The 12,425-nt window shown below is 46.1% G+C and overlaps 1 protein-coding gene across 5 annotated transcripts in view; it reads left to right on the top strand.

Annotated features, from left to right (window-relative positions):
• LOC126481152 (uncharacterized) overlaps positions 1-12,425 on the top strand; it is a 248,064-nt gene that overhangs the window by 53,812 nt on the left and 181,827 nt on the right. The gene's annotated exons all lie outside the window — the stretch shown is intronic.

Raw genomic sequence — 12,425 nt, 5'->3', positions numbered from 1 at the left:
ACTCACCGTACACAGCCTTCACCTGTCAATACATTTCATGGCCTCCAACTCCCTCTGCCGCCAAAAATCGAATCACTCCTCGTTGTTCCTGCTTACTTGCCTCCATGTTCAGTAGTGGATGATAACGTGTGTGACTACCTTCTCTTTGGCGTGAAACCACACTGGTGCTACGCAACATCACACAGTGCACACGTATCAGTCTCTCGTCCAATAGATGGTGCCACCATACGCGCAGTTACATGGTGCCACCTTATGTGTAAGGCAAAGGTAGATGCACTGACCAGGTTTCATTTGAATGAAGCAGTTTAATGATGTGTTCTGTAGTTAAAAATTTAATACAAACTGCATAGTCACTGCCACTCGAGCTGAGAGAGAACATATGTAAGAGATGCTGAATAATTATTAGCTGCTGTCAAAATTTCCATACTTTTGTTCACTGCAAACATTTTGAATTTTCCTTTCTTACCCCTCTAAGTGTCTATAAAATGACTTTGAACTAATTTCATAAATTATGAGTCATCTCCCAAGAGCTGTTATGAGATTGATCATTGCATACACACAGTAGCTAGTAATTACCTTAACCTAATTGGCCAGATCGAAAAAAAAAAAAAAAAAATCGAGCATCAGCAGGGTGAGAGTGGCTTAGCCTCATATTTACTTACCATTTTCTGTGTTAATAACAACTTTTTTAATTATTTCAATTGGTATCAGCAAAAAACAAAAGTGTTGAATTGTAATGCCACAACACTATAAACTGACTATCAGAGCTGAACCTGACTTTGAACCGTGAGTTTTTGCATGTCAAATATGATCCGACTTAATGGCAATATGGTCTGGGACTAGCATTTATATGATACAGATTTCCAGGTTAAGCCTGACCTGAGGTCATTTTCTGCCTTAATCGACGGTTAAATGCTTTATACAATCAATCCTTAGTGTTCGAGGTTTAACGTACAACAGACAACAAATATGGACTGGTCTTCTTTGATCCTTCAGTGCTGTCTGTTGTGGAGTGGGCTGAGGGCGTGTATTGCATTGCACCACCTTCCATTGTACAGAAACATCAGATTTCAAAGGTAACATGAGTAGCATCACTAGCTAGCTGAGTTGCAAAATTCAGTTTTTCAGGTGAGTCCCAGTTCCACCTAACCTACGGTGATACACATTTTAGGTGCTACTGTAATAGATACGATATAGCAGCCTGCATTATAGTGCACTGTAGTGAACAAACAGGTGGATTTATTTGGAGTATCATTGGATGCATTCGGGAGGACGACGGTTCAATCCCGCATCCGGCCATCCTGATTTAGGTTGTCCATGATTTCCCTAGATCGCTTCAGGCAAATGCCGGGATGGTTCCTTCGAAAGGGCACGGCCGATTTCCTTCCCCATCCTTCCCTAATCCAAGCTTGTGCTCCGTCTCTAATGACCTCGTTGTCGACGGGACGTTAGACACTATCATTGGATGTAACTAATGATGATTCCAAAATACTGAGGGGAAATGAACAACAACAGCTACATCAAGCTTGTCCTAGATCCTGTTGTATTCCCCTTCCTTCAGGCAACTCTACTTGCCATTCATGAGAACAAAACATATCTGCACCTGGCAAGGAACATGCAAGTGTCATTTGAGGAATAATATTTCCTACTAACTGAATAGCAGAAGTGTTGAGTAGTCAAGAACACACACAAAAGAAACTGAGGACTTTGATATATTTGGGAGAAATCCTTTCATGACCTACAGTAAAAATATACGGGCAAAAACACACTCACGTGCACCTGTGCATCTGCATAGTGGTGGCTAGACACACAATGCTGGGTTGTGCTTCGGCAGGTGGACTGGGGCTGGTGGTTGTGTCAGGTGGGGCAAATGAGTGGAGGAAGAGGCAGGAAGCAGGAGGATGGGTTGGAGACAGCTATCTAGCAATTCGGAAGAACGCTAGACAGAAAGGTGGCAGGTGCACAGGCTAGGCATGTGACACACAGAAACCTGAACCAGCAAAGTGCAGCATAGCGCACAATCAACTTGGCATGAATTGGGAGGGGTTGACAGAACATCCCTGCAATGGAAACACTTCCTTGCTATCAATCCTTTCAACCAAAACCAACCTAGTTCCAACACTCAAACTTGCCTCTCCAAGTTTGTACCACCTTCCACGCGTGACCCCCCCCCCGCCCCCCCTCCCGACCCCGCCCCCCTCCCGACCCCGCCCCCCCTCCCGACCCCGTCCCCCCTCCCAACCCCCTCCCCCCGTCCCGACCCCCCCCCTCCCCCCGTCCCGACCCCCCCCCTCCCCCCGTCCCGACCCCCCCCTCCCCCCGTCCCGACCCCCCCTCTCCCCCCGTCCCGACCCCCCCTCTCCCCCCGTCCCGACCCCCCCTCTCCCCCCGTCCCGACCCCCCCTCTCCCCCCGTCCCGACCCCCCCTCTCCCCCCTCCCGGTCCCCCCCCTCTCCCCCCTCCCGATCCCCCCCTCTCTCCCCCCTCCCGATCCCCCCCTCTCTCCCCCCTCCCGATCCCCCCCTCTCTCCCCCCCTCCCGATCCCCCCCTCTCTCCCCCCTCCCGATCCCCCCTCTCCCCCCTCCCGATCCCCCCTCTCCCCCTCCCGATCCCTCCCCCTCCCCTCCCGATCCCCTCCCCCTCCCCCTCCCGATCCTCTCCTCCCCTCTCGATAATCACCCCCCCTCCCCCCCCCCCCCCCCCCCCCTGAGGGCTCTCCACTCTTTGGCAGGCTTGTGATAGGGGCCCCAGCCTTTAGCCTTTCCAGCATATTTTCCCTTCCATGCTGCATGTCTATCTTCTTGATATTCCTTTCCCCCTGCCTTGGGGAACATGTTTGGGGTGTTTTTGAGAATGTGTTCCACATTTTCCATAGCTGACATCAGAACAGTCTCACCACTGCTTTTCTTTCCTTTTTCTTTATTTGTTCACCTTCTTCTATCCTTTTTCCACTTTGGCGTTTGACGTTCATCCTTTTCTTTTTCTTCCCCGTGTGCTCTTGAAGGCCAGCCCATATGTGTGATGCATAGCAGATGACTGGGTAACACGTAATTCCCAGCCCCAGGTTGACAGGTAGGGTTTGCACATACCCCCAGGTACAGGCCACGCTCCGGGAGGGGTGATTGCCTGAGCTGCTATCTTTCCAAATCGCCAATTGGCCCTTCTGTCAGGTGTTTGGGAGGTGTGATCTGATGGGTGAACAATCACCTAAGGCGGGCGAGCCCTCCCTTTGAAGGGTGTCCCCCAGTTGAAAAGAGTGCATCATTGGAGACACTGGTAATCGGTAATCATGGAGGATTTTCTTGCAATGAGCCAATCATCATCTTTGCAGTCAATGTGTATCAAACATAAACGGAATGAAACTCCTGGTACAAAGACCCTCCCATCTGCACCTAGGTTCCTCGTGGTTTCACGTACTGAAGGCGGTCAGTTCTTTGGAATGGTAAATCCATTTCTTATTCAGAAAGGTGATGTTGCAATTGCTGGCCCTGTGAAATCCTGCTCTTATTAAGCAATGGCACTTTGCTTCTGATTCTCAAGCACCACAACTACTTGCCGCTTCACATCTCCACGGCTATCTATCTGTTCATGTCGAGTCCCATAGGACTCTGATTTATTCTCGTGGTGTAATTTACACTAGGCTGCTTGATGGTATGGTCTGAGGCATAAATTGAAACATACCTCTCTGATTAGGATGTCATTGCCATCCATTGGGTGATGAAAAAAGTAGATGCCTCCTTAGTGCCCACACACATTCTCTTTTTCACTTTTGATAGTCGTGCTTCCATCCAAGGTCAAAGCAGGTTGTCAAGTTATCACAATTCAACTGTACATTCCGAATCCGATGCGCTGCTACCAGTGTCATCGTTTCAACCACACTCGAATGTCCTGTCGGCACCCGGCCAAATGTGTAACCTGTGGAAGGGATGCTCACGAGGACAATTGTCCACCTCCTTATCCCCACTGTATCAACTGCAATGGTGACCACACTGCCTCCTCTTGGGATTGTCTCATGTATCTTGATGAGAGGGCACTCCAGGAGATCTGAGTAAAGGAAAAAAGAGCCTTACCAGGTCGCTTTTAAGTTACTGGCTACTCACAAACACTGCATTCTACCATCTGGCACTTGCAGTACTGTTCTTGCTACATCATGATCCACGAAGGACATGTCCACGCAGACGTGCAACCTCAAATTCAGCACTGCATTTGTGAAATCACCCAGTGTCATGGTAGCATCACCGTCTCCTCATCCAGCTGTGCAAGAAGCCAGCAAACTTTTGCCTCATCGGCGAAACAACTTGATATACAATTGACAAGCCAGAAAGGACAGAAGGACTACACTCGTGAAGACTTTCTATGTTCCTCCAGCCAACCAACATCTGAGGCTTCCTCTGCCAACCGCAAAGGCTCTAAGAAGTCAAACAAAGGCAAACAGTCTTCTCCTTTGCTGACTCGGAGATCGTCTTCAACAGTGTTGCCACGTGATGGCCTCCCCCAGCCAAACTCCATGTCGCCAGTGCACACCGCCAACTGCTTTTCTGCCCTGGACTCCACAGATTGACAGAGGTAGAATGCTGATGCCTTTGTAGATCTCATGGAGCAGGATCCTCCAGCCTCTGTGCCCTGGAGCAGTGGGTCTTTGAAGGCTGGCACTCGACTGCCGCTTAGGTGACATCCTTTCATTTTTTCCTTCCTCCCCTTTTCTCATTATGCCTCTCCTTCAATGGAATGTTCGTGGCCTTCGATCAAACTAAGAGGATTTACTCTTAGAGTCGCAGTGTCCACTTGTACTCTGCCTCTAGGAAACAAAATTGCATCCTCACAACCGTTTTGAGCTCTCACATTTCTTCCTTGTCCATTTTGACCTTCCCCCGAGGACGGCATTCCATTTGATTGGGGAGTCCTGCTGCTCAAACGGGATGACTTTCATAGTCAACCTGTCTCCCTGCCTACTTGCCTTCAAGCTGTTGCATGTCACCTCTTCCTTTCTCAACTGACATTTTCCATTTGTATCGTTACATCCCTCTGTCATTGTATGCCACTAGGGCAGACTTCCTCCATCTTATTGGGCTGCTACCTCACCCCTTTCTGCTGCTCGGTGACTTTAATGCACACCGTCCCCTCTGGGCCTCGCCCAGAATCTGTCCGAGAGGTGCCCTCTTGCCTAACGTTGTCAATCAACTTAACCTCCGTTGCCTTAACACAGGAGCACCCATATTCCTTTCAGACTCCGTGCATAGCATATTTTTGTACACTGATGGTTCCAAGCCTGCCCACGGTGTTGGCTGTGCTTTTGTCGTCGGGGATGATAAGTTTCAATACCAGCTTCTCGACCAGTGCACAATTTTTACCGCAGAGCTTTTTGACCTCTATCAGGCTGTTCACTACATCCAGAGGCACCAGCTCATTCGCTGTGTGATCTGGTGTGACTCTCTGTGCCCTTCAGAGTCTGGATGATCCAGATTCAGTCCACCCCATCATTCGATGGATCCAGGACTGCCTCCATTTATTCTCAGATGGGGGAGCCCAAGTGATGTTCATGTGGGTTCCTCGCCATGTTGGTGTGCCTGGGAATGTCACTGCTGATGCTGCAGCCAAGGACGCAGTCCATCTTGGTCAGCCTGCCTCTTACTCTGTTCCCTCACAAGATATTCGTAATTTTCTCTATCAGTGTATCACGTTACTTTGGCATGATCACTGGTGCTCCCTTCATGGGAACAAACTCTCTCCCAATAGCCTTGTCAACTTCCTCCTGGCTGTCTCGCCATGATGAAGTAATGTTAGCTCGGTTGCGAATAGGGCACAGCTGCTTTAGTCACCGCCACATGTTGAGTGGCGACCCTACACCCAGCTGTCCTTTCTGTAGCCAGCCATTAACAGTCAGACATTTCCTGATCCTCTGCCCCTATTTTAGTCACTTACGTCTCAGGTTTGTGCTGCCGCCTGCCTTGCCAGACATTTTAGTGGATGACATGCGAGCTGTGGCTCGCGTTTTAACTTTTTTAAAAAGCAGTAATATGACAAAAGAGATTTGATTCTACCTGGTGACTGACTCCGGTGTCTTGTCGGCATCTTTTAGATACTCTTCTGTAACGTCTTGACATTTTAGATTTGTTTTTTCTTCCTTTATGTATTGGACCTCGCAACGGTTTTTTACCCTCACGGTCCCAGTATTCTATGGTTCTATACTGTGCACTTATGACCTTTAGGTGTTTGCACCCAGAATGCCCCCTCCTCCCCCTTCCCTGGAAAAAAAAGGCTCCACACACACTTATTCCCATTTGCACCTATCCTTCTGCAGTGCCCAGGTTGACCATCATCTCGAGTGATCCTCTCTCTCAGACACATACTCAAGTGACCATTTCTCATGTGCTATCTGTTTGCTGACTCCTGCCACTTCTATGTGCACACCCAAGTGGCAGCTTTCTAAGGCCGACTGAAGACTTTACTCCTCCCTGGCGACCTGCAATGAACATTTTCCCAGTGGTGATGACCAGGTAGAATATTTACAATCGTTATTCATACTGCTGCAGAATGCTCCATTCCTCACACTTCCACTTTAGCATACCATGTCCTGGTCCCTCGGTGGCTGGAGGCATGCCACAATGTAATTTGTGCTCAGATGTGTGCTCTCCACGTTTTTCGCCGTATATCCTGTGATGGCAAACTGTATTTGTTAAGAACAGTTGCGTGCACGGTGACATCACGCTCTTTGGGATAGCAAAAAAGCTAGCTGGATTTTATTCACTGGTTCTATTAACAGTTCCAATCCCTCTTCCATCATGAGGGCCAACCTCCAAAAGTTCTCTGGGACCAAGATCCATTCCCCAATTTCCAGCCGACAGTAGCAATGTCATAGTGAACCCTATTGCTATCTCCAACACCTTGGGTCACCTTTTTGCAGATATTTCGAGAACCTCCCAATATCACCCTGCTGTCCTCCATCGGAAATGAGTGGAGGAGGCTCGGGCAATATGCTTGTCTTCTTAGAATTGTGAGTGCTACTATGAGGGAGCAAGATCATACTCGCTTCATCCAGATTCTCTGGCCCAGGGCCACACACTGACCACATTCAGATTTTGCAGCACCTTCCTCTTATGGGCAAGCACTTTCTGTGTACATGTACAACCACATCTGGGCAGAGGACACATTTCCCAGATGCTCGCATGAAGCCACTGTCATACTCATACCTAAGCCCGGTTAGGACAAACACCTCCCTTCTAGCTATCATCCCATTTCTCTCATTAGCTGTGTTTGCAAGGTGATGGAACATCCGATTCATGCCCAGCTGATATGGTGGCTCGTGTCTCGCAATTTACTAACCACAGCACAGTGTGGATTTTGAGCATGCCATTGTGCAGTTGACCGCCCCCTCACTTTGTCCACCAATGTCATGAATTGTTTTCTGCAGAAACCCCAGACTGTGGCAGTGTTTTTCGATTTGGAGAAAGCCTGTGACACCTGCTGGAGGACTAGTATCCTCCGTACTTTCTATGCATGGGATTTCCGTGGTCACCTACCCCATTTCCTTCGGGAATTTTTAAACTACTGAATTTTCAAGGTATGTGTGGGTTCTGCCTTGTCGGACACCTTTATCCAGAAAATGGTATGTCTCAGGGATTCGTCCTGAGCGTCATCCTCTTTGCTATCTCCATTAACCGTATAATGAGCTGTCTCCCACTGAGCACCTCTGGCTCCCTTTTCGTTGATGATTTTGGCATCTATTGTAGTTCTTCATGGACGTGCCTCATTGAACAGCATCGTCAGCGATATCCCGACCGTCTTTACTTATGCCGCATTGACAGTGGCGTTCATTTTCCCACTGACAAAACTGTTTATATGACTTCCTGGTCGCGTGATTGGTTTCTTCCTCTGTCTTTGTATCTTGAAACTGTTGCTCTTCTGTTCTTTGAAACTATGAAATTCCTGGGTCTCATGAAACTTTCTTGGTCCTTTCAAGTGTGTTACCTGGCAGCCTGGTGTTGTGGTCCATCAGTGTCTTACATGTCCTCAGTGTTACTTCCTGAGCAGCAGATCAAACCACTCTCCTCCGTTTGTATGGGTCCTTTGTTCATTTGAAACTAGACTATGGGTGTTTCATTTATCCATCTGCATGTCTGTGCCTCTTACACCATCTTAATACTATCCACCATCATGGCATCAGTTTGGCCACTGGCGCCTTTTACACTAGCCAGGTTGAGAGTTTGTACACAGAAGCTGCGGAACTGCAGTTGTCCTATCGCCATGACTTCAGCCTCAGCAGTTGTGCGTGCTGTTTGTCTGCCTTGCGTGACCAACCACCCTATACCTCCTTCTTCAATGACTCCTTTGATTGTCAGTATGGGGCATGTCCCTCATCTCTGTTACCTTCTGCAGTTAGCTTTCAGCTCTTGCTTCGGCAGCTTAACTCCACACTACCTGCAACTTTCCCGGTGGGTGAACCCTTCACCACCTCGGCTTCGTTCAGTGACCCGTGTTCACCTTGGCCTTCATTTGCTCCTTAAGGACACTACTCAAGCCTCGCTCTATCTCCTTCAGTTTTACGACCTTCACACAGAACCTTGCGATAGTACCTTTGTGTACACTGATAGCTCTCGGACTGACCATGGTGTCGTGTGTGCCTCCATCATTAGCACTGATGTTTTTTGGTATCGGCTCCTGGAACACTGCTCAGTACTGATAGCATAGCTCTTCCCCCTGTATCAGACCATACAGTACATCCGGCAACTCAGCCTTTTCAATTGCATCATCTGCTCAGACTCTCAGCGCCCTTCAAAGCCTCTGTGTGCTGTAGACTGTCCATCCCTAAGTGCAACAAGTGCAGGTAAGCTGCCACTTGCTCACTCTTGAAGAAGCCAGTGTGATGTTTATGTGGGTTCCTGTTCACATCGGTCTGAGAGGACACAAGGCCGCTGACACTGCTGAAAAGGCTGCAGTCCTTGTACCTCAGCCCACTAGTTCTTATCTTCCCTCCGATGATCTCTGTGTTGCTGTCTGTCATTAGGTGGTGTCACTTTGGCATCACCACTTGTCCTTCCTTCATGGGAACAAGCTCCGGATTATTAAGCGCCTCCCATTGGTCTGGACAACCGCCTCTCAGCCCTCTTACCATGAGGTGGTCATTTTAGCTAGGTTCATACTGGGCACTGTATTTTAACCATCACCATTTTTTACGTGGTGCTCCCCCACCACTTTGTGCTCATTGCACTCAACCTTTGATGGTCCACCTTTTCCTGACAGAATGGCCTTTTTTTTAACCACTTATGTTCTTGTTTGTGTTTGCCAACTGAGTAATCAGCCGTTCTAGCAAACGACGCGCGTGCTGTCAATCACATTTTACTTTTTATCCGTTGTAGCAATATGGCAAGAGCCATTTGATTTTTAGTTCAAGACCTCCATTTCTCTATGGCATATTTTTTACACATCCCTGTTGTTAGCTGTCTTCTCTTCCACCACTTGGGATTAACATGTAGTCATTTTTAACTCCTTTCTTTGTCTTCATGTTCTACATTTCTGACATGGGCGTGTATGACCATAGAGTTTTTTGTGCTCTAAAACAAAACAAACAAACCCAGGCAAGACATCCCCGTTTCCCTCCAACCTAACCATCCCCTGAACACATTCCAGGAACTTATTACCTCCAACTTGGCATGACCATCCTTCCCCATGTCCCTTCCCAAAAGCACAGATACAACAGAAGAAAGGACAGCCATGAAGCCTCAAAACAGACCTTGATTTAATCATCCTTGCAGCAGACAAATGTTCCACCACTGTTTTGATGTACTGCAGTAACTACATGATAGAAGGCTTCAACCAACTGTATGACTCTTCCACCCACAAGCTCTGCCATAGTCCAGAACTCCAATATAACCTCCAATCCCTACAGAAATTCTTTGGCCCATCTCAGAATTGTTCCCCCAAGACCATCTCCCTCCTCACCCCAGCGACCATTCATACACCTGACTTCTACATGCTTCCCAAAATTCACAAACACAGCAATCCTGAATATACCATTGTTGCTGATTATTGTGCTCCCATTGAAAGAATTTTCGCTTTTGTTTACCAACACTTCCATTTTTGTATTTTTTAATTTTTTTTTACCCCCTTCAGGCTGTAATGGCTTGTCAACATAGCCCATTGCCATGAAGACAACTTAGCAGTCCATTGTTGCATTTGTTCCTGCCATTACAGGGATTCGTATTCACTTTAGGCACATGGTGCTTCATTGTCTTTAAGCTGTTTGTAAAGTTGTGTACTGATGCACAGTTTTCTCCTCATTCTGAGTTTCAGTATCTCAAGTAATGATATTTTCCATCCATCCAGTATGTCGATACAGTGTTAGATGCCTACTTTCATGAATTCTCAAATTGTGAGGATACACTCTGTAATCTAGTAATGTATCCTAGTCATCATGATGACTGTTGACATAGTGGCTCCGTTTCATGCTGTGAACCCGTTGACTTGTGCCATTTGCCTGTAGGTGTAACAGACTTGTTCTTAATTTATGAATTTGTAGCAAACGACAAAATTGCTTTATCAGTTCCGACATGAAGCCAGTAGCTTGATTTGTAATCAATATCTCTGGAATTTTTGATCTTGAATAAGCAGTTGTAATCATGGCTTGAATACATAATGGTTCCCTGCTGGCATCTGCACAGATGGACACTAAAAGTCCAAACTGATCATATAAAATGGTTTCCTTGCTTCTGGTAATCTCTACAGTGAAATACACTAATTTTTATTCGGCATGCTGTGTGCGTGGCACACAGCTCTTCATATACTACTCTACTCCTGCTTATGTGTTCTCCACCAATATCGTTAGACTACACATCATTTTGTTTCACTGCTGCAATGCCCTGCTAACGTGTGATCATGTGCTTGCTGTAATACTTCATTTAACATTACAACAATATGAGGTCTGAATTTTGTTTGTATATGTACCATTCCATCATTCACAGTGAACTTTAGTTATTGTTGTAAATAGTTTGATATCTTCATCAGCAGCTTGCATTCTCTGCCACTCTGCAGCAGTGTAACCTAATCATTGCATTGCAAGTGTAACCTAATCATTGCGTTGCACAAACTTTCCAACTCAAGTCATCACATATCCATGTGACTTGTCATGTCAACAAAATACCAAACACATTAACCTGGTCAATGGGTATTTCAAACCTGATAGGCATTATATCACTGCATGATCCAGTATGACTTTAAACTTCCTCCGCTATATATAAACATGGAAAATAAGTTATGCGATAAGTGAAACCCAGCATCTTTTTCTCCATTATAAAGTAGTTCTTTTCTGCTCTATTCAGTTGCTGTGAGGCATGTGCAGCTGAATGTTCTGCCCAGCCACTTCCTGACTCAATAGCGTTTGATCGTCTTTGACCTATCCTCTGGTGCTACCTGTAACTGCTGATAACTACTCTGCAGATCCATAGTGTAAAAAATATGTGCATTTACCCGGGCTAAGTTCAGATGTAATGTGTGCTGATGCATGCTAACGTGCGATCACATTTCAAGAGTGCTCAGATGATAAGCAGTAAGGCATGTTAGTCACTGCAGTTTCTCAGAGTCTGTTTCATTTCAGATATTTCTCAAGCAGTTGTTCAGGGGCAGAGCTACACTATTCACAAAAAAAATTATGAAATCACTTGTACATGGAATAATTCGCCAAGTATGCAATGTTATCTGGATGGAATTAAAAGTGATTGTGATGCTAACATTAGATGAAGAAAAATGCATTAAAATATATCAAGGATTTCAACAGTGCACAATGTTTCCTCTTCGTTGCATCATATCTCTCAATGGTAAACATTTCAGAATGCAAAATGCAGAACATTCTTCTTCTAATTCATATAAACATTTTTTTCTCTAATCTTGTCGGTGGTAGGGGACTCTGTTACTTTAGCTGGGTAGGCATTCACACTTATGAAAAAGACAGCAACTCGGGAATTTTCAGTGATTCTATTCTATATGAAAAAATCCCATGAAAATCTTAGGACATACTGAAAAAAAGCTCCTTATAGAAAACCGTGAAGTGGCACTTCCTTGCATGATAGTAGGTGCTGATGGAAAAGTTAATGAGACTACGGCATAAAGCAGATGACTTATGAATGACCTATTATTTAACTATCATCTAACTTTAGCAAGTAGGTATGTTGAGTGTGCTTTCAGTATAGTGTGTGATAAATGGATAATACTACAACGCCCATTAGATATCAGTGTCGATTGCCCCGAACACATTGTAAAAGCAATTGCAGTACTTGACAACTATTTTGAAATGACAGATGGATATAAACACGAAGACACCTTCAAAGGAAATCTCACAAGTGTAAATGCTACTCACAATGGACAACCCATTTTATCAGTGGATAACATTCTGGCTAATTTACCACCTATTTCGTTAATGAAGATAGATTTT

This window comes from Schistocerca serialis, chromosome 5, assembly GCF_023864345.2.
Source record: "Schistocerca serialis cubense isolate TAMUIC-IGC-003099 chromosome 5, iqSchSeri2.2, whole genome shotgun sequence".
In the NCBI taxonomy this organism is placed as follows: domain Eukaryota; kingdom Metazoa; phylum Arthropoda; class Insecta; order Orthoptera; family Acrididae; genus Schistocerca; species Schistocerca serialis.
The sequence above is the reverse complement of the archived record's forward strand: the minus strand, read 5'-3'. Positions and strand labels throughout refer to the sequence as shown.